Raw genomic sequence first — 26,525 nt, 5'->3', positions numbered from 1 at the left:
GGGCTATATTAAGCATAAGATGAGCTAACATGGGTAAAACATCCAGGAGAGTGTCTGGTATTCAGTAAGTGCTTCATAATTGTCAGAAATTTGTTGCCTCTCTCACTTCTCCATCAGCATCCCATTTCTGCCTCATATTTTAGAAATGCTATGACTTATATTTATTATTTAATTGACTATAACTATTATACTAGGAGGCCATGAGGAACTTTCAGAATTCTGAGAGCAAACAATAAAATTAAAGCAAAATGGATAAGATTTAAACTCCAAAGAATTTCCCTTAAAAGTGTGAATGTCATCCAAATCACAATGAACTTATGAAAGACTCCAAAATCTAATGAAATTGTTATGACAAATAAGAAAAACTACTGCAAGATAATTAATAATTGTAGCAAAAGCTATTGTTTATCTACCACAATTTGGAAAGTACTATGAAGGCATTGTTTTATGAAGAGTTTTTGTAGTAAATACTGTTATTTCTGTTTTCCAGAAGAATGAATTGAAGCTTGGAAAATTTTAATAATTTAACCAAGGTCACAGAGCTAGTGAATGCCTGAGGTAGGATTTGACCATGGTATTTTGGATTTAGAAACTGCATGCTTAAGCACTATGATATTTTTTATGTTAGCTGCATATGTTGGAGTAAAGAACACTTTCTCTAGAGAGAGATAGGCAGTAAATAAATAAATGTATAACAAAGGCAGCATAGGTTCAGAGAGAAAAGTGCTAAAAGAAGTGGAACAAGTGATATCATAATGAATCAGAGTCAGGGGACCTCTTTAGATTGAGTGTTCAAAAGAAGACCCAAAATAAAAAAAAATACAGTGGTTATGTGTCCATGTTCAGGGATGAGAGAAACTGATCTGAAACTACAGGAGTGAAACCATTACAGGAGTGTTTATGGTCGAGGGGAGGGGGATTTTATCTGACCAGGATGAGTATCATTATTCACTTTCCTCTATTCTGACTTGAAGATCATCAAACAACTTAATCAATATTCTTATTGATTCAGCTCACATTAAATCAGGATGAAGAGGAATTGTTCTAGTTTGCTAATGCTGCCGGAATGCAAAACACCAGAGATGGATTGGCTTTTATAAAAGGGGGTTTATTTGGTTACACAGTTACAGTCTTAAGACCATAAAGTGTCCAAGGTAACACATCAGCAATCATGTACCTTCACTGGAGGATGGCCAATGGTGTCCAGAAAACCTCTGTTAGCTGGGAAGGCACACGGCTGGCATCTGCTCCAAAGTTCTGGTTTCAAAATGGCTTTCTCCCATGATGTTCCTCTCTAGGCTGCAGTTCCTCAAAAAATGTCACTCTTAGTTGCACTTGGCATGTTTGTCCTCTCTCAGCTTCTCTGGAGCAAGAGTCTGCTTTCAACAGCCATTTTCAAACTGTCTCTCATCTGCAGCTCCTGTGCTTTCTTCAAAGTGTCCCTCTTGGCTGCAACAGCTTGCTCCTTCTGTCTGATCTTATACAGTGCTCTGGTAATTTAATTTAGATTCACCCCAAATGGGCAGGCCAACACCTCCATGGAAATCATCCAATCAGAGTCATCACCCACAGCTGGGTGGGGCGCATCTCCAAAGAAACACTCAAAGATTACAATCTAATCAACACTGATAACGTCTGCCCACACAAAATTACATCAAACATAATGGCGTTTGGGGGACACAATATATTCAAACTGGCACAGGAATTAAACTCAAACAACCATCTTCACCCAGCAGACTTTCTTTGTCTTTTCAGGTGGTTGCTTTCTTTGGTGGCATTTGCAGTTAACATTGATCTTCACTTTGCCTCTTCATGGTCTGCTTTTATTTTAATTCCTACCATGTTTTTTTCCATGTGAAAGCTCTTGCATTCACTTGAGGCAGCTGAAATAAAGTGACTGGTAGAAGGAAAGCTATCTGTTTAACTAAATGTACACTAAATTATAACTGACCTTTTCATCACCTATAAGGCCCTGCATAAATGCAGATTTCTTTGACCTCCATCTGGTATACTCTCTCCCTTATTCACTGTGCTCCAGTTACAATAGATTCTTTCTTGCCTTCAGGCCTTTGTTCTAGTTCTTCTTGCTTCCTGAAATGCTGCTCCTAGTCTAGATCTTCACATTCATTGACTTGTCATCATCACTCAGTCTACAGCTCAAATGCCCCATCCTCAGAGCAGACTTCCTAAACACCAATTTTAAAGCCATCCTCTATCTCACTGAGTCATTCTCTATCATATCACTCATTATATTTTCTCTACATTACTTTTACAATCTGATTTATCTGATTTATTTACTTATTGTTCCTCTCTCCCAGAGTGTAAATTCCATGAAAATAGAGGCAGAGCGTTTTTGTTGTTGTTGTTGTTGTTGTTCATTACTGCCCCTGAGGCACCTAAAACAAACTTGAAACAGAGTAAATTAAATGCTTAATAAATACTTACTGAACAAATGGCCACCATCTCCACTTAACCCTTTTAAGAGTAATTGCATTTATTAAAGGACCCTTGTTAAAATGGAATGCTTCTGAAGTTGATGGCATTCCAGTCTTGTGATACCTTGAAATGGAGAATTTTAGGTTAGTTTGTTTTAACAGCCAGGTTCTTAGCTAAAGATGTAAAATATCTGCAGTTGGTTTAACTGGAAAGTATTTGCTATATGAAATTAAGTAACTTAATGATCTTTGGAAAGGCCACAGTCAGAGTCAAGGTTGAGGCACCAAGAACCACATGCAGAAGCTTACCTATACAGGATTGATCTGCTCAGGTTGCTGCTGCCTCTGCTAATGCCAGGTCTTGCTTCCATTGTCTGTATTAGTCAGGGTTCTCCATGGAAACAGAACCTACAGTAGGAGACGGGCAAGCTTGAATGCCATGGGAAGGCTTTAAAGCTGGGAAATCACATGAAGGTTTTATATGAATTCCTTAGGAGAAGCTGGTTGGCTGAAGCAGAGATGGACATTCTCCCTTCTGGTTGCTTAAATCATCACTTCTCCTTTTAAGGCCTTCAACTGATTGGATGAAACTTCTCATTGTTGAAGGCAGTCTCTTCAGTTGATTGTAGATGTGATCAGCCATAGATGCAGTCACCTTACTAATTATTTAAATCCACAAGGTTTACACACAATAATCAAGCAACTCTTTGCTTTCTTAAGCAACTAGGCACCAAAACCTGGCCAAGTTGACATATGAACTTAATTATCACAGTTGACCCATGGTCAACTTGAAATCCATACACATCTCCTTAAACCATACTTAATCTCTAAATAAAATCAATAATAGACATATTTTCAGCTAAGAATACTCAACTGTCCTGCATACAACCAGAAACATATTAACTCTTTTCCTAGAAAAATGTGCAAGTCCCAGGGTAATATTCACTTTGAAACTCAGTACTCTGTTATTTAAATAATATGAAATAAAGTTAATACAACTTATATGATAAGAGGATAAGATAGGGAAGAAAATAAATATATTTGCTTTATGTTTATAAACAAAAATATTCATAATAAAACAAGGAAAAATAATCATAATGTAACAGTCCTTGTTTTTGTAACTGGTCATGTTGTCATAGCTTGTATTTATAACTACCTTGTTCCAGTACCCATTCATTGCATAGTATTTATGTTGGCAGCTAGGAAACTAAAACACTAGCCAAACATGAAATCTACTACCAGTTTTCCTGACCTGCCTCACTAGCACCCAGTCTGGTGTAACTAATTCCCAGCTCAAAGATCTGCACAGATATGCCTTGTAAGCAGAACCAAATCATATGTATATGCCCTAGAGGCAAGGATGACTGGGATATGTAGTTCCTTAAATTTTATGTTTGGGAAGTGGATTCAATGCATGGAAGACTAATAAAATGTACAGGGCATGTTTAAAAGATTTTAGGGGTAGCCGTACACCACTGATATTGACTACAGTTTATGCATGAGTGCTCATAATATATTTTTTTTAATTTCTTAGGTCTTTTCTTTCTAGAAAACATAAGGATGTTCTTATCTCTGTTTGCTCTACACATAGGATAAGAAGCAGACAAAAAGGAACACAAGAACATGAGAAAGCAGGAAAATTTTCTCAGTTCCATAGAGCTATATTCATAATGATTCAAATTTCACTGAATCATTGCTATGACAGAGATTATTATTAGTGATGAAACATAAACAGATTGGTTGGTCTTTTACTTTTTGACACTAGAACAGTGTTAAATATGATTTGGTAGCAATTCTCAAAAGCATTTCCCCTTTAATTTTGAGATGTTTGGTGAGATGGACGATTTTCTTGATTAAAAAAAAAAATGCTTGCCTAACTTTATTTACTCCCACTCTGAGAAAACTTAAAATAAAATGCAAATTCCTTATCAAGCCCTGTATCTGCCTTGCAGTACAGCTTGGCACATGTTTGCAACCTCTGTTTGTTCTCTCCCTTTCCTATTTCCCTCCATGCACACTGATCTTTCTGTGTCTTGGTCTTTTCAAAGCTGGAATCTTCCACATATAACACCACTTATGTTAGCAACTTTTCTTCCTTTGTATCTCAGCTTAAAGATCACCTTTTAAAAATTCTGTTACCTAACTACTTCATCCACAGTAGTATTCTCCCTCTTATTTTCTGTCACAGTTCTGTTTGTGTCTTAATAGCACTTATCACAGATTGACACTTTATTGAGTCGTTCCCTTGTTTATTGCTTGGCTCTATTGCAAGAATTTAAGGTAAATGTAGGCAGGTTCTTTTTCCGGATTATCTTTTTCTGTTTTGTTACCTAGTGTATAACCAGATCATAACATAGCACCTTAAGCAAAATAAGTGCTTAATATATATTTTAAAAAACAATAAATAATTGAATAAACAGTTACTACATCTAAATTGGAGATTAAAATTCTAACATAACTAACCATATATCATGGCAGAATAAATTAAGTATTAAATAAGAAGAAAGTAAAACTTACTATAGAAAAGTGGGGAAATAAATGATAAATTCATCTTTATTGGAATTAAAGTGACTGAGGCATCATTATTTTTGACTGGCAATTATCTCAGCTAGTTGTTTTTTTTTTTTTTTTTCTCTACATTACAGCTTCTTGACTATAATGTGATTGCTCCTACAACATCTTTACATACAGATGCTCTTTTAAAATTTTGTTGCAAATCCAAGCTGCTCTAGTTTGCTAATGCTGTGGAATGCAAAACACCAGAGATGGATTGGCTTTTATAAAAAGGGGGGTTATTTGGCTACACAGTTACAGTCTTAAGGCCATAAAGTGTCCAAGGTAACACATCAGTAATCGGGTACCTTCACTGGAGGATGGCCAATGGCATCCGGAAAACCTCTGTTAGCTGGGAAGGCACGTGGCTGGCGTCTGCTCCAAAGTTCTGGTTGCAAAATGGCTTTCTCCCAGAACATTCCTCTGTAGCAAGCTTGCTCCTCTTCAAAATGTCACTCACAGCTGCACTGAGTTCCCTCTCTTTGAGTCAGCTCATTTATATGGCTCCACTGATCAAGGCCCACCCTGAATGGGTGGGGTCATGCCTCCATGGGAATATCTCATCAGAGTCATCACCCACAGCTGGGTGGGGCACATTCCAAGCAAATCCAATCAGCACCGAAATGTCTGCCCCACAAGACTACATCAAAGATAATGGTGTTTGGGGGACACAATACATTCAAACTGGCACACGAGTGAATATAATTAAGTGAATATATTTAAGTGAATATAATTAAGTGAATATATTTAAGGTCTGGCAATTAGCAATCTTGGATAAACTCCAATTGCAGGACTTAATGATAGATGTGGTTAGGATAAAATTTCCAGCGATGTTTGTCCTATTGGTGAATAGAAACTATTGTCTTGACAACTTATATAAGTATTTCAGGAGTTGCTAAACTAATCTTAAAGCATGATATTTTAAAAAGGCTCTGAATGCCCTTTAAATTCTGAAGTACGATTAGTTTGACCATAACAACAGAAGAGAATGAGATGGGCAAGAAATTGAAATGGAAATTTTTCTTTTTGAAATTATCAGAAAAGAAGTTTGTAGAAATTCTTTTTTTCTTTCCTTGTTAGGTACTATATTTCATTTTGATAAATTTTCCTAACAAATGAATATTTTTGTTTTTCTGTTTGCATGATGTAATTTCTTTTTAATAGATCTACAATGCAATTAAAAATTTTCTGACATATTCAGAAGAGTGTGTGGAGAAAATTGACAGACATAGCCATATGAAATCACTTCTATCTCCAAGAAAGAATGCAGCTTTTTGTCCTCTGTTGGCTATACTGCACTGGAAGAGGGATTTCCAGGTACTTATGTGTGAGCTTCAGAGTGCTCCTTCACATTGTGTATAAGGTTCTGGAAGGTGAGTCTTCAACCAGTAATAGTGGAAATCAGACTGTGCAATTGTGTGAATATCTATTTCATAGGCAATAACACTTGAATTTCCAAGAATTGAAAAGTTGAAAAAATGTCAACTGGCAGTACAGGTGCTTTGAAATCCATCAAACTTAGATTTGAATTCCAGTTCTATCCCTCAATGATGTGTGATTTTGGGGAAAATAACAAAATTTTCTCAGCCTTAGTTTCTTCAACTAAATTGAGGATAGCAATGTTTGTAATATAAGAATAAATTATGAAATATTAAAAATGATGCATTAAATATATCACAATAAATGTGTATATTATATACATGAATATACCATCTAGACCATAGATTTGCATAAAAAATTATAAATGTTATTGCAAGGTTAGAATTTCATTGCATTTCTTTTTGTCTATTTTAAATGGAATCAATGGAATGAAAATTTTATTTTCTCACTTGGTTGCTCTTCATTTCAGAGGAATATCAATTTATACATGCTGATATGTAGAAACTGAAGCTTCAGATATGTTATATCTGAACAAAGATTGATAAGATTGAACCTTTTCTTCAAAGCACTGTACTATATATGCTTTCAAATCTTTCAGTTCATTAAATATTCAAAAATACTCAGCAGTTAGTTATCATTTATCTTATTTTACAGATGTGCAAAATTATGACTCAGAATGGTGACTACCACTTATTTAAGATCTAGCAGTTAGGATTGGACAATAATAATTATAGTGGTTTAGGAAAATGTTTTATTATAGCATGATTTATTTATATATGGAGTATAGTATATATATTATATATTTCCTAAAACATGAGTGCCATAGACAATTTGAGTAAAACTATCTGCTTTTCTGCTTATTAATGATATGTTTTATATAAAAACAATACAATAAAAATTTTTGTTTTTATGACATATAAACTAAGGCTATTGAGTTAGGAGAGAGACACATATAAGCAGATATAATATTTGACTGGCTGAATAGGAACTTCCTCAAGGAAATTTCAGTATCATTGCTAAATAAGAGGGAAAAAAGACAAAAATGTTGCTGGTCAGGTTTTATATGATACTTGTCATGAGAAGATTAAATAAATTCTTAAATGTCATCAGTCATCTCTTAAAGAGGAATCCTTTCATCTGGTAAAGTAGATTAAGGGTGAAAAGGTGATTCCTCAGTCAATACCAACATTTCTATCCTCTGACGATGTGACCCTGGGAGCAGACCCCAAGCATAAATGAGTCAGTGGATCACCTGCGATGACTGGAATCTACCTTATTGGAAAAGCTTGGCACATTAAAAGTATTCTATAATCATAAAGCATTGAATGGATAAATAAAAGATTAAGTTTACAGTATACTTTTCCCAATACTTATCATTATTTTATAGGTAAACAGTTTCTGATCATTTAAAAGAACATCTATAAAAAAATCGTGGAACTGAGGAGATGTGTATTTGAGACATAGCATAAAGTCTTGAGCAGAATGAGAATTTTAATAATTTGTTGAGATAGCCTGGTTATAAATTTTCTGGAGTCTTGCAGGCGAAGTTACATAGAAGGTGTGTATAGGAATCCTCTAAAGGGTTCTTGAGTAGGTGGGTGGGATTATCTAAATCAGATTTCAAAGGGGTCATTTGAGTTCCTGCAGGAGAATGGATAGTTGGAAGCAGGAATAAAAGTGGAAAGACTGGCAGGACACTAATTGCAGTAAGCCAAGGAGATATGAGAGATAGGATTATCAAAATTGTAGTATATTTTGAAGGTACAGTTGGAGGATTTTTTAAAGGTCCCATAATTAATGTGAGAGGGATAAAAGAGTAAAAGACATTATGAGATGTTTGATTTGAACAATGACATGGAAAGTGGCACCATTTAATGAGACAAGGAATAGGTTTGGTGTGGATTAAGAATCTAGTTTTCTTAAATTCAATTTTATTCACATACCATACAGTCATCCAAAGTGTACAATCAGTTGTTCACAGTAACATCATATAGTTGTGCATTCATCACCCCAATCTATTTTTTGAACATTTGCCTTGCACCAGAAAAAGTGAAAAAAAAGAATAAAAAATAAAAGTAAAAAAGAACACCCAAATCATCCCTCCACCCTATTCTTCATTTAGTTTTTTGTCCACATTTTTCTACTCATCCATAAATACACTGAACAAAGGGAGTGTGATCCATAAGACTTTCACAATCACACTGTCACCCATTGTAAGCTAAAGTGCTATACAATTGTCTCCAAGAGTCAAGGCTACTGGGTTGCAGTTTGATAGCTTCAGGTATTTACTTCTAGCTATTCCAGTACATTAAAACCTAAGAGGTGTTATCTATATAGTGCATAAGAATGTCCACCAGAGTGACCTCTCAACTCTAATTGGAATCTCTCAGCCATTGAAACTTTATTTTGTTTCATTTAAGACATTGTCCTACATTTTCTTCTAAGAGTCTTATGGTCTTAGTGCTAACGTTTAGGTCTTTGATCAATTTCGAGTTAATTTTTGTATAAGGTGTGAGCTCGGGGTCCTCTTTCATTCTTTTGGAAATGGATATCCAGTTCTACAAACACCATTTATTGAAGAGGCTTCTCTGTCCCAGTTGCTTTGGCTTGACTGCCTTATCAAAAATCAGTTATCTATAGATGCAAGAGTCTATTTCTGAACACTCAATTTGATTCCATTCATTGGTATATCTATCCTTATGACAGTTTTGAGCACTGTAGCTTTGTAATATGGTTCAAAGTCAGGTAGTGTGAGACATCCCAATTTGTTCCTCTTCCTCAATATATTTTTGGCTATTTGGGGCCCCTTGCCCTTCAAAATAAATTTGGTTATTGGTTTTTCTATTTCTACAAAGTAAGTTGTTGGGATTTTAATTGGTATTGCATTGAAACTATAAATCAGTTTAGGTAGAATCGACATCTTAATTATATTTATTCTTCCACTCCATGAACACGGTATGTTCTTCCATTTTTTTAGGTCCTTTTTGATTTCTTTCAGCAGTTTCTTGTAGTTTTCTTTGTATAGGTCTTTTGTGGCTTTCATTAAGTTTATTCCTAAAGACTTGATTCTTTGGTTGCTATTGTAAATGGATTTTTTTCTTGATTTCTTCTTCTTGTTGCACATTACTTGTGTATAAGAACACTACAGATTTTGCATATTTATTGATTAGTTCTAATTGCTTTGCTGTAGATTTTTCTGCATTTTCTACATATAGAATCATATCATCTGCAAAAAGTGAAAGTTTTACTTCTTCCTCTACCATTTCGATGCCTTTTATTTCTTTTTATTGTGTAATTTCTCTAAATAGAACTTCCATCACAATGCTGAATAACAATGGTGACAGTGGGCATCCCTGTCTTGATCCTGATCTCAGAGGAAAATCTTTCAGTCTCACCCCATTGAGTATGATGTTAGCTGTGGGTTTTTCATATACTGCCTTTATCATATTGAGAAAATTCCCTTCTATTCCTATCCTTTGAAGTGTTTTCATCAAGAAAGGATGTTGAATCTTGTCAAATGCCTTTTCTGCATCAATCAAGATGAGCATGTGCTTCATCTGCTTTGATTTATTGATGCCATGTATTACATTAATTGTGTTGAAACAACCTTGCATACCTGGAATAAACCCCACCTGGTTGTGGTGTATAATTCTCTTAACGTACTGCTGGATTTGATTTTTAAGTATTTTGTTGAGGACTTTTGCAGCTATATTCATTTAAGAGATTGGTCTATAATTTTCTTTTTTGTAGTCTCTTTGTCTGATTTTGGTATTAGGGTGATGTTGACTTCATAGAATGAGCTGGGTAGCTTTCCCTCCTCTTCAATTTTTTTGAAGAGTTTGAGCAGGACTGGTACTAAATCTTTCTTGGATGCTTGGTAGAATTCACATGTAAAACTTTTTGGTCCTGGGCTTCTCTTTTTGGGGAGCTTTTTGATGACTGACTCAATGTCTTTACTTGTGATTGGTTTGTTGGGGTCATCTATTTCTTCTTGAGTCAATGTTGTTTGTTTATGCTTTTCTAGGAAGTTGTCCATTTCATCTAAGTTGTCTAGTTTATTAGTATATTGTTGCTCATAGCATCTTCTCATTATCTCCTTTATTTCTGGGGTCAGTGGTTATGTTTCCTTTCCCATTTCTGATTGCATTTATTTGAATCCTCTCTCTCTCTCTCTCTGTCTCTCTTATTGTTAGCCTAGCTAGGAGTCCATCAATTTTGCTGATTTTCTCAAAGAATCAATTTCTGGTATATGATTCTCTCTATTGCTTTCCTGTTCTCAATTTCATTTATTTCTGCTCTAACCTTTGTGTTTTCTTTCCTTCTGTTTGCTTTGGGGTTAGTTTGCTGTTCTTTCTCTAGTTCCTCCAGGTGAACAGTTAATTCCTCAATTTTTGCTCACTCTTCTCTTTCAATATAGGTGTTTAGGGCAACAAATTACCCTCTCAGCACTGTGTTTGCTGCACAACATAAGTTTTTTTTTTAATGTTTTTTTATTGAGATTGTTCAGATACCATACAACTATCCAAAGATCCAAAGTGTACAATCAATTGCTCACGGCACCACTACACAGCTGTGCATCCATCAACACAATTAATTTTTTTTAATTTTTAGAACATTTTCACTACTCCAGAAAAGAAAGACAAAAAAAAAAAGGAAACTCAGATCCTCCCATACCCCTAACCACGCCCCCCTCCATTATTGATTGATTCATATTTTTGGTATAGTACATTTGTTACTCTTGATGAAAGAATGTTAAAATACTAGCTGTAGTATATAGTTTGCAATAGGTGTATATATTTTTCCCTATATGCCTCTCTTTTATTAACTTCTAGTTATAGTGTCATACCTTTGTTCTAGTTTGTGAGAGAGACTTCTAATATTGGTATGGTTAATCACGGATGTTGCCCACCACAAGATTCACTGTTTTATACATTCCCATCTTTTAACCTCAAACTTTCCTTCTGGTGATATGTGTGACTCTGAGTTTACCCTTTCCACCAGCTTCACACACCTTTCAGCATTGTTAGCTATCCTCATAACATGTTATCATCACCCCTGTCCATTTTCAAACTTTTAAGTTCACCCTAGTTGAAACATTCTGCTCATAGTAAGCAACTGCTCCCCATTCTTTAGCCTCATTTCTATATCCTGGTGACTTATATTTCATGTCTATGAGTTTACATATTATAATTAGTTCATATCAGTGAGACCCTGCAATATTTGCCTCTATGTGTCTGTCTTATTTCACTCAATATAGTGCCCTCAAGATTTCTTCATCAACTCATTTCTTTTAAGATGGTTTTGTTCACACATTTATATATTCCGTCTTAAGTAAACAATTGTTGGCTCCTGTATAGTCACGTATTTATGTATTGAGCACCATCGCCACTGTCTGTATAAGGACATCTCCATTTCTTCCACAAAGACAGAGGAAGAGTCAAAGAAGGCAGAGAAGAAAAAGAAAAAGAAAAGAGAAAGAGAAACAAACAAACAAACAAACAAAATCTTGGTAGCTAGAATGCGACAAAAGGAAAGATAGCATTAACCTAAAGTAGAATAAAGAGACAGACAACATCACCAATGCCAGGAGTCCCATGCCCTTCCCCTATTCCTCACCCTCCATATGAATTTAGCTTTGGTATATTGCCTTTGTTACATTAAAGGAAGCATAATAGAATGTCTCTCTTAATTCTAGCCTCTAGTTTGCATTGACTGTATCCCTCCCCCAAACCCACCCTATTTTTAACACCTTGCAATGTTGACATTCATTTGTTCTATCTCATGTAAAAATATATTTGTACCTTTTATTACAATCATTGAGCACCCTAGGTTTCCCTGAGTTACACAATCCCAGTCTTTATCATTTGTCTTTTGTTCTGGTGTCCCACATGATCCCAGTCTTCCTCTTTCAACCATATTCACAGTCATCTTTGTTCAGTGTACATACATTGTTGTGTTACTATCTCCCAAGATTGTTTTCCAAAACTCTCACTCCTGTCTTTTCCTTTCTGTCTGCAGTGCTTCCTTGAGTGTTTCCTGTAGAGCAGATATCTTGTTCACAAACTCTGTCATTGTCTGTTTGTCAGAGAATATTTGAAGCTCTCCCTCATATCCGAAGGATAATTTTGCCAGATATAGGATTCTTGGTTGGTGGTTTTTCTCTTTCAGTATCTTAAATATCTCACCCCACTTCCTTCTTGCCTCAATGGTTTTTATTGAGAAATCCACATATAGTCTTATCAAGTTTCCTTTGTATGTGATAGATTGCTTTTCTCTTGCTGCTTTCAGGATTCTCTCTTTATCTTTGACGTTTGATAATCTGATTATTAAGAGTCTTGGTGCAGACCTATTCAGATCTATTCTGTTTGGGGTACACTGTGCTTCTTGGATCCGTAACTTTATGTCTTTCATAAGAGATGGGAAATTTTCATTGATTATTTCCTTTATTATTGCTTCTGCCCCTTTTCCCTTCTCTTCTCCTTCTAGGACACCAATGACATGTAAATTCTTGCTTTACAATTTGTCTTTAAGTTCCTGGAGACATTGCTCATATTTTTCCATTCTTTTCTCTATCTGTTCTTCTATGTGTAGGCTTTCAGGTGCCTTGTTCTCCAGTTCCTGAGTGTTTTCTTCTGCCTCTTGAAATATGCTGTTGTATGTTTCCATTGTGTCTTTCATCTCTTGTGTTTTGCCTTTCATTTCCATAGATTCTGCCACTTGGTTTTTTGAACTTTCAATTTCTACCTTATGTACATCCTGAGTTTTCATTATGTGGTTCAGCTCTTTCGCCATATCTTCCCTAAACTTTTTGAATTGACTTATTATTAGTTGTTTCTATTCCTGTATCACAGTTGAAGTGTAAGTTTGTTTCTTTGACTGGGCCATAACTTCATTTTTCTTAGTGTTGGTTGTAGTTTTCTGTTGTCTAGGCATGGTTTCCTTGGTTACCCCAATCAGGTTTCCCCAGACCAGAATGGGCTCAGGTCCCAGAATGAATAAATATTCAGTATCTGGTTTCCCTGAGGGTGTGTCTTAGAAAATTGACACACCCTGTGATGCCTCAGGTCACTGTGCTTTTCTGCCCAGCAGGTGGTGACTGTTAGCCTGTAATTCTTGACTTGTGAAAGGAGGTGTGGATGTTTTCCCCCAGGCTCTGGGGTCTGGTTCTGAATGGAAGGCGGGTAGTAGAGCTGGGCCCCACCCCTTTCCTTTTAGAGAAAATAGACCCCTTAGGGGGAGGTCATTAGCATTTCAATGGTCTCTCTCTGCCTGTGCTATCTTCACCCTTGTCTGGGTCACAGCACTGGGAACTGAAAATGGCTGAGGCTTTCTCCACTGAGCTGAAAAAGAACAGAAAGTCCCCTTCAGACCTAGTCTGAGGCAACCCTCTGGCTCTACAAAGTCAGTCGTCACCCAAAGCCTCTGTCTGCTTGTTGGGGATTGTTACCTTGTAGTGAGCAGTTCACACTTGCTAATTAAAACCCCAGTTGGAGCTCAGCTGAGCTATATTCACTTGCTGGGAGAGAGCTTCTCTCTGGCACCATGTGGCTTTGCAGCTCGGGCTGTGGGGGAGGGGTCTCCCAACTTGGATCCACAGTTTTTACTTACAGATTTTATGCTGTGATCGCGGGCATTCCTCCCATTTCAGGTGGGTGTATGATGAGTGGACAGTCACGTTTGTCCCCCTGCAGTTATTCTGGATTATTTACTAGTTGTTTCTGGTATTTTTTGTTATTCCAGGGGGACTACTTAGTTTTCATTCCTCTTTATGCCACCATCTTAGATCTTTACCCCATAAGTTTTGATATGTTGTGTTTTCATGGTTATTTGCTTTGAGATTCTTATTAATTTCTCTTGTCATTTCTTCTTTTACCCACTGGTTTTCTAAGAGTGTCTTGTTTAGTCTCCATATATTTGTGAATTTTATAATCTTCTGCATGTTATAAATTTCTAAGTTCACTCCATTATGATCCAAGAAAGTGTTTTTTCATAATATCTATATCTTTTAAATTTGTTGAGACTTGCTTTGTGACCCAACATATGATCTATCGTAGAGAAGGTTCCAAGAGCACTTGAGAAAAACATATATCATACTGTTTGGGGTGTAGTGTTCTATAAACGTCTGTCAAGTCTAGTTCATTTATTGTACTATTCAACATCTCCATTTCCTTATTGATCCTCTTTTGAGATGTTCTATCCATTGATGAGAGCAGTGTATTGAAGTTTCCAAGTATTATTGTAGAGGTATCTACTTCTTTCAGTGTTTTCAGGGTTTGCCTCATGAATTTTGGGACACTCTGGCTTGCTGCATAAATATTTATGATTGTTATATTTTGTTATATTTTCTTGATGTTATATATTCTTGAAGAATATATAGTATTCTTTGTCTATTTTAATTATTTTACTTTTGAAGTCTAATTTGTCTGATATTAATGTAGCTACTCTGACTTGTTTCTGGTTGCTATTTGCATGAAATATCTTTTCCCAACCTTTCACTTTCAGCCTATTTTTGTCCTTGTGTCTAAAGTGAGTTTCTTGCACATGACATGTAGATGGGTCCTGTTTTTTAATTCATTCTGCCAGTCTGTGTCTTTTTATTATGGAGTTTAATCCATTAACTTTTAGTGTTATTACTATAATTGCAATACTTTCTTCTACCATTTTGTGTTTTGGATTTTATGTCATGTCTTATTTTTTCCTCTCTATCCTTTTACCCTTCCTGATAATCTTCATTTCTACACTCTTCTCCAAACCGCCCTCTCCTGTCTTTTCCTATCAGCCTGTAGCACTCCCTCTAGTATTTTTTGTAGCACTGATCTCTTATTCACAAACTCTCTCAGTGTCTGTTTGTCTGAAAATATATTAATCTGTCCTTCATTTTTAAAGAACAGTTTTTCCAGACATAGAATTCTTGGTTGACAGTTCTTCTCTTTCAGTATAAGAATTTAGTTTTACAAACACTAATATGATATCCAATAAGTGATATCCATTAGGTAGTTCCATGCATAAGTTTGAAAATTAGGGGAGAGTTTAGTGATGGAGGTACAAATTTTATGGCTTCAGCATTTATAGCTTAGAAAAAGGAGGAATTCCAACCAAAGACCCTAAGAAAGAGGTTTCAGTGTTGTGAGAGGAAATTTGGGCAGTGAACTTTGATCTTTAGACTTCCTTTGAATTTTTATATACACTATGAATATGTAAATTAACCTAAATGAGTTCTTAAGTAATAAACTATGGCTCTCTCAATGTTTCACTTTTTCATGGATTCCCTTTCCATCCTCTTTCATTCAAATGAATTCCTACTTTACCTTTTAAACTCAGCAAAAGCATTTTCTTCCTCTGGGAAGCTTTCTTGACCCTAGTTTGATTTATGTTCCCAAACTGTACACCCTAAGTATCATGTGAATATCTTCAAAATAGCACTTATTACACTGGTTTGTATTATTCTGACCCCATAATTATAAATCAAATCACTGAGGGTAGGGAACATGGTCCTATTTAACTTGGTAACCCCATGTATATTATGAGAGGTTTACACAAATAGATGCTCCACATATATTTTGACTGGAAGTGTAAATAAAAGATTAGGCTTATAAAACACTAAAATTTTTCACTGTTTTATAGGTTAACTGTCTGTAAACCTGAAGTCAGCATTTATAAAGTAATAGATGTGTCCTCCTGGGCCTCACACAGAATCCAAAGGAAAAGCAAGTACTTTTGGTTATGTTCTCATTGTCCTGCATTTTGAACATGATGGGCAACTTGCTGATTGTTGTGACTCTGTCAGTAAGTCCCTGGGCTCACCCATGTACTTCTTTTTTGCTGGCTTATCATTTATGGATGTCATTTATGCCTCAGTCATTTCCCCCCAATTGATTTCAGGCTAATGCTCTGGATAAAAGACTGTATCCTTGCAAGTTTGTATGATCCAGCTCTTTATAGAGCACTTCTTTGGTAGATCAGAGGTCATTCTTCTGTTGGTGATGGCATATGACCGCTATGTGGCCCTTGCATTATCTGATTATCATGAGGCAATGGGTGTGTGTTGTGTTGCTAATAGCATCCTGGGTTGGGGGTTTTTTGCACTCAGTAGTTCAACTGGTCTCTATGGGCTCCCATTCTGAGGTCTCAATGTCCTTGATCACTTTTTCTGACATGCACGCCTTAGTGAAACTCATTTGTTCTGACGTCTACGTCATTGGCCTCTTAGTAGCAGTCAATGAAGGGCTGATCTGAAGTGTTGTATTTCTGCTCTTACTCATCTCTTATGGTATCATTTTGCATTCCCTAAAGAGCCCTAGTCAGGAAAGGAAGAGGAAAGCCCTCTCAACCTGTGGTTCACACATCACTGTGGTTGTCTTCTTTGTTCCCTGTATTTTTATGTATGGAGACCTGCTAGGAACTTCCCTACTGAGAAATCATTGAGTGTTTTTTGTAAAGACATAATCCCCTTGCTAAACCTTTAATCTATACTCTAAGAAATTCAGAGATGACAAATGCTATGAAGAAGCTCTGGAGAAGAAAGGTCATATAGATAGTAAATTAGTGTGTCATCCTCAACAAAGAGAATCATTTTGCTTTAGTGATCATCTCATGGGAACCCAGAAGACATCTTAAATCTAATACATCCTTTGTTTATCTTCAAAGCATTTGCCATTAATGATAAGTGAAGAATTTATTATATGTTTGGACTATTGGTGACTAGAATACAAACTCAATAATGTCTACTTTGTCACTGTACCTAGAAAGTTGTAAGGCATATATAGTGATGAGTCAAAAATTAATATATGGCAATTAATGAATTAAATTTTAATGAGTTATATGGTGTTTAATTTCTGCATTTTCTATGTTAATTTTGTTCCCAATCTTAGCTTTGTTTTTAGTTAAATTCTTGTCAATTATGTTCATTCTCTTTACTATACTAGTTAATATTTAATGCTGTGCAGACTGTCCTCTTTATTCAATTTCTGTTGCATTACATATGAATTTTTTAGAATTAATGCATCTACTTTTTAAAATAAAACAATTGAAAGTGCAATAACAACAAATAGTAAAAAGGGATGCCATAAAAATTGGCATAAAGGAAAACGTAATTCATCTACCTATCCTTAACCAAATCTCCTATTGTGCCTACTCAAGGGCAGTTCATGACTCTGTTTTTAAGATTCTTCAAGGATATTCTTTGGAAATAAAAACATATCTTTTAAATATGTGTGTGTGTGTGTGTGTGTGTGTGTGTGTGTGTGTGTGTTCTAGTTTGCTAATGCTGTCGGGATGCAAAACACCAGAAATGGATTGGCTTTTATAAAATGGGTTTATTTGGTTACACAGTCACCGTCTTAAGGCCATAAAGTGTCCAAGGTAACACATCAGCAGTTGGGTATCTTCACTGGAGGATGGCCAGTGGTGTCCGGAAAAGCTCTGTTAGCTGGGAAGGCATGAGGCTAGTGTCTACTCCAAAGTTCTTGTTTCAAAATGGCTTTCTCCCAGGATGTTCCTCTCTAGGCTGTAGTTCCTCAAAAATGTCACTCTTAGTTGCACTTGGGATATTTGTCCTCAGCTTCTCCGGAGCAAGAGTCTGCTTTCAACAGCCATCTTCAAACTGTCTCTCATCTGCAACTCCTGTGCTTTCTTCAAAGTGTCCCTCTTGGCCGAAGCTCCTCTTCAAAACATCACTCACAGCTGCACTGCACTGAATTCCTTCTGTTTGTCAGCCCATTTGTATAGCTCCACTGATCAAGGCCCACCCTGAATGGGTGGGGCCATGCCTCCATGGAAATATCTCATCAGAGTTATCACCTACAGTTGGGTGGGGTGCATTTCCATGCAAATACTCAAAGAATTCCAATCTAATCAGCACTAAAATGTCTGCCCCACAAGATTACATCAAAGAATATGGCTTTTTCTGGGGGACATACTACATTCAAACCACCACAGTGTTTATATTTGTCTCTGTGTGTAAAAGTTGGTATCTTATTACTTAACTTCTTGATGAGATTTCTATACCAGTTCACATAGAACTAGCAGCTATCCTCATACTGCAAAATGCATCCTAAAAGAGGTATACAAAAATGAATATATACAGTTCTGTTCATGGTGATTCCAATGTTTTTCTACTACAAATAATTCTGCAATAAATATCTATCTTTTTTATATATGCAAGAATGAGTTCCTAGAATAGGAATTGTTGGTTCACTTAGTATGTGTTTTAAATGCTGATGTTCATAATTATTGTTAAAACACATTCAGTTGAGGTTATAGATAATATAATCCTATCCACAATCTGCAAGAATAGCTGTCTGCCCACATTATCAACACTGATGCTTGATAAAGGTTTCTGGTATTTAACAAACTTCTTTAGTCAAAGATTGCATTGAATTTATGCAGTTTAAATACAATTGAGTTTGAGCAGCTTTTTGCATTTCTAAAAATATTTTTATTTCTTTATCAGTGAATTGTCTAGTAAGTTAGTTTACCTACTTTCTTTGATTTGTTGAACTTACCCTTGTTAATTTTTATATTAATTATAAACTAAAGAAATTTTTCCTTTATTGTATGTGTAATTATTATAATTGAGGCTTGTGATATATTTTTACCTGTTTTTTGCTAGGTAGAAATTTTTTTTTTACGTAATGTTTTTTAATCCATATAACAGACATCAGTATTTTCTTTTGTTTAAATATTTTGTTTAGGTAGATTTTCCCCCAATTCATTCAACTTTTGATTTGGTCAAGGTTTCTTTTAAACTCTTTAGTAATGCTTTACATTTTCTTTCTTCCTGACTTACTTATCCCTTGTAGATGGCTGATGTTCTTCCTCCATGACTCCTAAGATGCTGACATTCTTGCTGTGAGAAAAGCATCACTTTTATGGAGTATATGACTTAAGTTTTGCTGAACATTCTGTTGGTGTTGCTGAAATCATACTGCTTAAGGTGATGGCCCATGACTGCCATATGGCCATCTGTATACCCCTGTACTGCACAGCCATCATGAGCCCATTGGCTTTTTGTGATGGTTAGGTTCATGTGTCAACTTGGCCAGTTGATGGTACCCAGGTGTCTGATCAAGCAGGCATGGCCTAACCATTACTGCAAGGATATTTTTGGGTGGTTAATAAAACAGAAGGCTGGTTTATTAAATCATCAGTCAAGTGATTCCATCTGTGACTGATTATATCAACCACCATGTCTTCTGCAATGAGACACTTCAATCAGCTGGATTTAATCCAATCAGTTGAAGATTTTTAAGGGAGAAGAGAGAGAACCTTCAATTCTTCTTCAGCCAGCCAGCCCCTCCTGGGGAGTTCATCAAGAACTTCATCGGAGTTGCCAGCTCACTGCTTGCCCTACAGAATTTGAACTTATGCATCCTGCCCTATGGAATTTGGACTCATGCATCCCCACAGTTGCATGAGACACTTTCATAAAATCTCATATTTGCAGTTATCTCCTGTTGGATCTGTCTCCCTAGGGAATCCTAACTAATACACTTGTGTTCTACTTGCAGGAGTTTCCTGGTTTGTCCATGCAACCATTCAGATCCTCTTCACAATGAGGCTGCCCTTCAGTAGCTCAATGCATTAGATAAATTTGTGTGTAACTTGAACTCTTTGCTGAAACTTTTCTGCATGGATACCTAAACCTTGGTCTCTTTGTGGCTGCCACCAGTGTGTTCATCTACCTATTAAACTTCCTCCTCTTGATGTTCTCCTGTGTGATCTTCTTGTACACTTTGAAATCTCACAAATTGGAATAAGGCACAAGGCTCTGTTCATCTATATCTCTCATATCTCTGTGGTCATCTCATTCTTTGTGTCCTGCATTTTTGTCTATCTGCACAGTGTCTACCTTTGTGATTGTAAAGATAAGGTTGTGTTTTATGCCATGTTAACTCCCATGTTGAACTCCTTGGTCTACACTCTCAGGAAAGGTGAAAAATGCTGTAAAGTTGTTGTGGTGTTAGAAATAATCACAATCCTCTAAAATGACTTTATCCTTTTATCATTAAGAGAAAAGGGGGTAATTTCTATGGACAGTGAATACTTTGCATCAAACATAGATCACTGTTGGCATATAGACTCTGAAAAAAGACGCAGGCAGGAAATTACTTATCAGTATAAAAATATCCCATTTAGATGAATTAATTGTCCATTTGGTTGTCAATCTATAATGTACTCTCAGAAGCAGGTAGGGTTCTTGTTAACATATAGATTTCCAGGAATCCTTGGAGTGATGTATCTGCGTTTTAAACAAAATATCCAGATGTTTCTGAGGCATATGATCTTTGCACACACTTTTAAGTAGTAGTGTTATTTTTTAGTTCACAGTCAGCCTATTAATGGATGTGTCTTATTAAGGCAATTCCTAGGAAGTAACCTTACAGCAGAATCTGTGAGAACCCAAGACACTCTTAATGCATATATCATGCAATGTAAGCTCACAACTTTGCACTTACAAAACAAAAATAAAATAACCCAGGCAGTAAAAATGTTTTCAATTTTTATTTTCCATCTTCTTTTTCTATATTTCTCCCATATCTGGTCTTATTCTCTCTTTCCTTTTCTGTCTCCAAATGGAAATGTCTACCATTTATCCTTGCTGTATTATTTGGACTATGATTCATTTTTATTATGTTAAATAGTCATTCACATTGACAGCCTTATTTCACAGTTTTGGTTGTGTGAAGGAGATTTTATGCATCGTATCTTGTGTATACATTTTGAGGAAAGAATGACAGGGTATAGTACACTATAAAGTCTATGAGCATAGAATCTGCTTAAGAAAGTCCTGAGTTTAAATCTTAGTTTTGCCATTTTAGTGTGAACTTTGGCAAAACACAATCAATCTCTTTAAGTTTCATTTAAAGGGAATGATAGAGGCATTGCCAGGATCAAATTAAATAATCCTTGTAAAGGATTTAGTTATTATAAACATTCTTTATTACTGGAATCTCTGAGATTATAATAGACCACTCAACTGGTCCTCACTGTTAATACAGTGTTGCTTTTTAACTTTAGAAGAGATGATTCATAAATTCTCCATCCATACTGAGAAGAATACTCTGAAATTTAACTGACCTTTTAGGAGCCCTTGGGGCTGGAGTGGGTTCCTCATCCTCAATCATCTCTGAACATTTCTCTTCTAGTTTTCTGATCTTGATTGGTCCTGTGTTTCCAAGGCCTTGGAGCTGCTCTGATTGTGTCTCAAATTTTCTCCTGCCAAATCCTATTTGAAGGTCAGAGAGGTCAACACAGCAGGCAACCAGAATATGAGCAGAGTGAAAATAAACAGAGGCATGTGTTCAGAAGACCTAGAATGGTGCAGTGGTTAAGAGCAGGCACCAGAATCAGACTTTCTGTCTTTCGCAAACTGACTTTAATGGATTATAAAAACTGGCCTTAAGATTCCAAGCTTTGAATAATGAATATTGATTAAAACACAAGGAGCTATGCATATTCCTTTCACATAAAAAAGATTCTCAGATATTAACAGCTCGAATGATTCTATGATGATTACATTAACTTTTTCAATCAAGACATGAGAATCTTTCAAAATACCTTGAGATAGTAATAGGTGTTCCATTAAGAAAAAGGGGCTGTGCTTAGGGAAAAAAAAAAAAACTCAGGAAATATGTACTAACTATATCACCCTCTTGGAGATTTCTGGCCTATGTTATTAAAAGCTTTGAGAAGTTCTGCAATAAACAAATGTTTCCATCTTCTTTTTCTTTTTTAGAAAAAAAATTGGCTTTGAATGTGACTTGGGCAAATGATTTTCTTCATCTGTCTCATAGTTGTTGGGCCAATAAAATGGCTTAATATATTTTAAGTGCATTTAACAGTGTCTGTCACATAGAAAGCATTATATAGATGTATTTAAAGAAAAATATCAACTGGCATTGACTCAATTTACCGTTAGGGTAGACTTTGACTTCTGCTCCTTCTAAAAATAGCAAAGGATCCACTATCTTGGAGCCTGGCCACTGTCTCCTTAGCGGGAAAAGACACCTTCTTGCATGATCAATTCTATGTGATGTCACATTTTCCTTGAAATTCAGACAACAGCAGTATTGGTCCTTTAGGGCATTATTCAACCTCAGGAAGTCCTGCTAATGTGGAAAGATTTGTACTCTGAAGAACTAGGATTGAATTCCATCTCATTAGTTTATGTACCACAGAGTAAATTTCACAATCATTCATCTTAGTTTAATTTCAGTTCATAAGTAAAATGAAATAATAATATATATTTCATAAAGTAATTTCAATCATTAAATGACATATTTACAAAGCATACAAGACAGTGCCTAGCACTCAGTAGGTGCTTAATAAATTTCACCGTGTTTGTTGCCTGTGCCACTTCTACACTGTTGTCCCATTTCCATCTGACTTTTAAAAAATTATTTGGTACGGAATTATTACTCAGTTATATATAGATACAATATTAGAAGATCATGAGAAACTTTCAGAATTCTGAGGGTAAACAGTAAAATTAATGAAAGATGGATGATATTAACTCTGTGAAGTATTCACTTTAAAAGTCTGACTGTCTCACAAATCAAAATCAGGATAAGGAAGATCCCAAAATTTAATGTTTTTTTTTTTTTTTACAAATAAGAAAGCTGCTAAATGAAAATTAAAACTTGTAGTGAAATCTATTATTTATTTACTACAATGTAGCAGGGACTATGAAGGCATTGTCTTATTTAATTGTATAAGAGTCTTTTAAGTAGATTATACTTCTGTTTTCTAGAAAATTAATGGAAGCTTGGAAAATATAATTAACTTACCCAAGCAGATGCCTGAGTTGCTCAAGACCAGCAGGTTTTATAGGGAATTGGGCCATTCAGGATACATTCTGGACACATTCTGAATGTATAATACATTCTGCATGTATCATTCAAGATACATTCTGAATTCCAAGATTATTTTGGGCTGCTAATAACAAAGAGCTGAAGTAACTGTGACTTGAACAAGGTAGAGTTTTATTTTTCTATCTTGCACAAGTACCACAGAGGTTATATGAAGTTGGTCCTAAACATTTGAGGACAGTTTCCTTCTGCTAAGCAATGATTAGCTCAAGGCTTCCATTCTTGTGGTCTACTCATGCTCACAAGGTGACTATTGATTTCCAGACAACTTGTCAGAATTCTAGAAAGCATAAGGGCAAAGGGAAGGGCAAAAGAGAGCTTAGCTTCTGCTTGAAACATTCCACTTCTTACAAGTCCCACCCAATGACATAACTTGCATCCTGTTGGTCACTCTAATTTTCAAAAGATATTGGGAAATATAATTATTTAAATCTTGGGCTCTTGCCTTCCCTAAAAATACAAGGTATGTTACTAAGAAAGAGGGCAAAAAAAAAAATATATATATATCAAGAAGGCAAATAGAACTTGACAAAATTTGCTAGTCTTCCTTCTCTTGATGTATATTTCCAATTGAAATTTTCTTTCTTCCATTCCCAAGAAGATTCACTGATTCATTATGCAGGAAAAAAAAAAGTTGGTACTACTTCCCTCAGAAAGGTCTTTATAGTGTGAAAAAGACTTAGGATACATGGACCACTCTAAGTTATTCCTTTATATGTTTCAGATTTTCTTTTTTACTTGCAATACAGATTCTACCTAGTTGTCTATCTGAACTTCTTTCTGTGACAAACTCAAGAGTGATTGCTAGAGGGGTTATGTCTTTACGTGCATCAGATTCAAGTTTTTAATGCCTTGTTCTGAAATAAACTTTCATTTGTTGAGATTGAGTTTAGAGATCACCATTAAAAGCATAATTCAAACTTACATACTGAATCCATTTACCTATTTTGAAGGTCCTGATTTCAACAAGACAGTTTTTACATATTTAAATTTTGTCCACATTGGGCTCTCCCACTTTAATGACTTGACCTCAATTCTTTTATGAATTTCTCTCTAGACTACATGGACCTGTAAATTCTGTTCTACATGGGTGATTATGCTTATGGAATCTCTGGAGATACAGAATCTTCTAACAGAATTATGATCAATGTACCAGTGAATTTAATTGGAGAAGTATCAACCTTGGAGATGTACCAACTGAATGACAACAATATGTTCCATAGCTCAAATGTATATACACAGAATTTTGACCTTACCACAGAACGTGTTTGTCTGCATGAATATTACACCTCTGACATTTTTTAGGAACAGAAATGATAGACTTGAAAGCATTCTAAAATATGGACATTAAATTTTCTCCATCTTCAGGCAAACCAAAGTGCAATTATGCTGTTTGAGATAAGGCCGGTAAATGATAATCAAAATGTTGACTTAATAATTGCTATTCCACTATTTTTATTTTAAAACACAAACTGCAAAATATTTATTTACATAGTGCACAATTGTGAATTTCTTAACCTTTAGTGTTGATTTAACATCTGTTTGTTTTTAGGACAAATTCTGCCAACAATGGGGATTTTGGGTCTCTTTGTTTGCAATCAAGATGCAGACTTCTTTATGCTAAATGCCAGTCTTGATAGTCACTTTGAAAATCCCCCAGATTTAAAAGGTAACTGTTTTCTCAGACAATGAAATGACACAGACTTTCTGCAAGCATGGAAATAGTTGGTCACATTGAAACGTTTCAAGGTCTAGTTATGGTGCACATGTTATCTTACTTTCTATGTCTACAGAGATGTCATCAGTGGATGAAGCTGTTACCTTTTAGTTCACAGAAGAAGGCACCGCAATCTGGAAGCTGGTTTGAATGACTACCTCATTATGCTGGTGAGCCAAGAAGTGTATTTATACTTAATCTGAACAGCCTTTTCATTTTGCAAGAGTACATTGGTGGTGTTATTTGGAAGTCATAGTCTTTTAAAAGTTCTCTTAAGTGATTCTGATAATCAGCCTCCTTACGGATCATCTGTGATTAAAAAATATATGGGAATTGACTCTGTTCTGTAGTTCTCTTTTGTATATTTTCATGTTATAAAGTTCCAGAGTAAATTTACCATCTCTAGCCTCAACATTCTTAGAAACTAAATTTAATTATTTGGAAGGTATTTTAATAAGTAGATATTTATAAATCTCATGATGGGATCAATTAAAGTGTTTTGTAAGCATCATTTGTCAATCCATTAATGACAGTGTATGATATAGCATACATGTAACTTGAATGAGTAACTTTCAAGGACCCATGGTCATACTTTTGTAAGGAAGCTGTTACTTCAGTTCGTAAGAATGACAGGTTGTGTAAGATGAGGACTGAAATTGACCAGCGAATTTAGCAAAATGAAGGTGATTTTGTGAAATAGAATAGAGAAGTGGAGCAATTGCTTGACAGAGATGTGGTCTCAAGGATAGATCTTTGAAACATTGTAGATATATCGTTTAATACACTGGCTGAATGATGTTATATGGAGAAGAAAACTGATGATATAGGAAATGGAGGAGATAATTACAGGAACATTGTTCTTAATAGTGATGGGATCTAGTACACAAGCAAAGGACTTGCTCATAGTTAGGAATAAAAACAACTTATGTATTTTGAAGAGGAGATAGGGTGGAAATTTTATGAGGTCAGATATTGAAGTAAATGATGTCAATACAAACTTAGAGAGTAACTGGGTATCAATAGTAGGGTTATTTTAAAAAATAGTGAGGCTGGCAAATATTAATAATATTTATGATGTTGTTCTTTGTTTTCAGTCTTCATTTTCTTTTCTTTTCTTTTCTTTTTTTGGATACCATCCCTTCACATATATCACCTCTCTCTCTCCATCCCCAGCACAAATGTAATCCATGTTTACAACCAAATGTGTATCCTTTATCTTCCATATTTTGCCCATCCTCATAAAATCATACACAAACATTTATAAGCTGATGCATTTATACCTTTTTTATTTTTTGTTTTAAAATAGCATTATATTATATGTACTTTTAGATGTATTTCTTTCTTACGCAACATTACCTTGTGGGAATTTCTCCACAGTGCTGGCATAGCTGTAATTCTTTCACTGAAATGGCTATATGCCATTTAATAGATATTTTAATCTCTGCAAACATTTTTCTATTGACTAGCTTTCATTTTTATTTTTTGTTGTTATTTAATGTCATTATAAATATATGCTATACATATGTACTGGTGCTTTAATTTCTATGGGGTAGATTCTAAAGAGTAGTTATA

General features: G+C 35.4%; 1 pseudogene; it reads left to right on the top strand.

Moving 5' to 3' along the window:
* The first annotated feature begins 16,036 nt into the window (after nucleotides 1–16,036).
* Nucleotides 16,037–16,902, top strand: LOC119517269 (annotated as a pseudogene).
* The last annotated feature ends 9,623 nt before the right edge of the window (nucleotides 16,903–26,525 follow it).

Source organism: Choloepus didactylus, chromosome 21 (assembly GCF_015220235.1).
Source record: "Choloepus didactylus isolate mChoDid1 chromosome 21, mChoDid1.pri, whole genome shotgun sequence".
Lineage (NCBI taxonomy): Eukaryota > Metazoa > Chordata > Mammalia > Pilosa > Megalonychidae > Choloepus > Choloepus didactylus.
Note: the sequence above shows the minus strand (reverse complement) of the source record. Positions and strands in the feature narration are given on the sequence as shown.